This window comes from Anser anser (assembly GCF_964211835.1).
Source record: "Anser anser genome assembly, chromosome: 8".
In the NCBI taxonomy this organism is placed as follows: domain Eukaryota; kingdom Metazoa; phylum Chordata; class Aves; order Anseriformes; family Anatidae; genus Anser; species Anser anser.
In genome coordinates, this window is record NC_139728.1 from 15,376,851 (window position 1) to 15,379,348 (window position 2,498).

The following is a 2,498-nucleotide window of genomic DNA, read 5'->3' on the forward strand; positions in this document are numbered from 1 at the left end:
AATTACAATGAAGTAGGCTAACAAGAAAATGTAACTCATGCCTTTGCAGGGAGTTGTTTTTGATTATTTTTGGCTTCTCCTAAGTAACAAGGTGTTGCACATCTGTCCTCTTTGAGGCAGTTATTCCTATATTCTTAGATGGACGTCAGAAGTGACAGAGAAAGCAAACTTCCAGCTCATCCACGCAATTCAGGCTCTTTCCTCTTGTCAAATAGGGAGAAGCATCTGTAATCTGGCCCATGGAGGACCACCTGTTCCAGGAGCCTAGCAGCAAGGAGTTTGTGACTCAGGCCTGTTGGCCTTCCCTTTCTGTTCATTATTCATGTTGCTAGACCTGCCACGTTGCTTGTTGATCAGCTAGGATCGCTCTGGCGATAATTAATCGCTAGTGTTTATTCAGGGTTGTTGGCTGGGGGCTTCCTGTTCCTTGTCTCTATTAGAAGGCATGGCCAACATGGTGGCCTCCTGCTGCAGGGACTTGGCTCTGGGGAAGCTCCCCAGCCTGCTCGGCTGCACCTGAAACCACCACCAGCAGGACCCAGAGCTGTTCTGGTGAGCCTGGGCTATCCACGGTGCCACAGTTGCCTGTGCAGAGCCTAAGTGAGGAGGAGCTGTTGGCAGGCTCCCTGCTGCTTCCCTTCACCTTCCTTCAGCCACCACGTGTTGGGTCAGGAGCACTTTGCCAGGCACCTGTGCCACCAGCACACCACAAATCCTTGTCAGGGGCTTGAGATAAGCTCAGGAGTGATGTGACTGTTGAAACCTTTAAAGTACTGAAGTCAGTATTAGGTCATCAGCTCACCTACCAAACAAACATCAAAGGATGATGGAAAATGAAGTTCCTATAGGATGTGGTTGGTTATAGTGGCACTTCGCATGCCTTTTAGCTGAGGCATGTGTCTATCTACCCCTTGAGGGCTACTGCACAGGTGCGGCACAACTCCTGCTTCCTTTCCTGGCATGCTGGGGGTGGTGCTGGCACACAGCACAAAGGACAGAAGCAAGACCTGGGTTGGAGAGCTGTGGAGGAAGTGGGGCACTGGCCCCTAGTACGAACCTCCCTCAGGGTAGTATGAACCTGAGCAAACTTCCACTCTCAAGTATGTTTGACACAAAGAGCCAGTGGCAGATGCAGCTGGCACACCTTGCAACAGGGCTGCAGCACGAACTATATCCGATACTCTGCCTCTCAGTTTGCAGAGCAGGAAGTTGGTAATAGACTCTACCAAAAAAAAAAGAGCATTACTTTCCCCATTTTCTAACCTCTGAAAAAGCGAGGTCTTCAACATCAACTCATTTGATCATTCTGAAACATTCCTCTAACCTTTCAAGTTAGAGGGAAACCCGTGGTCTGCAAAAATAAATACATGTGTAGGGAACTGAAATTCAGCTGTTTGTAATAGGCTTTAGAAAGCTCAGTATCATTAAAGTCCCATCATTCACAACATGCTGTATTAATGCTCTTCAGTATTCTGGAAGAGTAAAGGTGATTCCCAAAATAGTTACCTTTGTGTTGCATCACACATTCAGGGCTGCTACTGTATTACCTCAAGCATCGGCTTCTTCGCTGAAAATGTTTTCAGAAACTGGTTTGATGTTCATCCAAACTATGAAGAAATACGTGTTTGAAATGCAGCAGAATAGCTGCATGCAAGCTCTCTAGCATTCTCTGGGTCTTCCCAGTTCAGCTGAGATTGAGGGCAACTTTAATGGAGATAAATCTCTTCAGAGGCAGCTTTGAAAATCGGTGTCAGCACAGCAAGCAGCCTGAGTACAGCCTGAAAGGGACCTCCCTCTTCCCCTGCCAGAGAGAAGTTAAGCTCAGTCCATCTCGGTATACCACACCTTTAGCATATGCAAGAATTTTGTCTTCAACTTCTTAAACCAGAAAACTGCAATCTGAGTTGTTTTATAGTTCTGTGTAATAAGTACAATTATTACAATTATACATATATACGACAACATCAATATGAAGACAAGAACATGGAAGTTTTTTTATTTTTTTTTAGATAACGTACCTCAACCTATGTGATTTGTTAGAGCTATCCTATAGGTACTGTTTTTGTTTTGTTGTTTTCTGTTGAACCTCCTCAGTCTACAATTAAACACAACCAAAGTTGTTGCATTTAACCCAAGTGCTGTGAAAATCCTTGTGCTTCTCAGGATGCAGACCTCTGCGACAGGTTGTGGCAAAGTGGTGGAAGAGCCGTTAGCCTTTACTTGCCACGCACACGTGCTCCACATCACCTCTATTTCTCATTCACGGTGTGCGATGTGCATGGGAGTTCAGCTGGCTTCAGTGGACTGTAACAGTGCTAAAGGCCAAACTCGAATCGCATTCTGCTAGCCAGGATCAATATGCGTGGAGGTCAGCTACATCTACTCAACCTTCCCTCTGGAAAATCCCATATACGGTAGCACTGGCCCTCACACAACCAAAAACTAGTTAAATGGTTTTTTTTGTTTTTAAGAGGAAGCAGCATTGGAATTTCCATTAG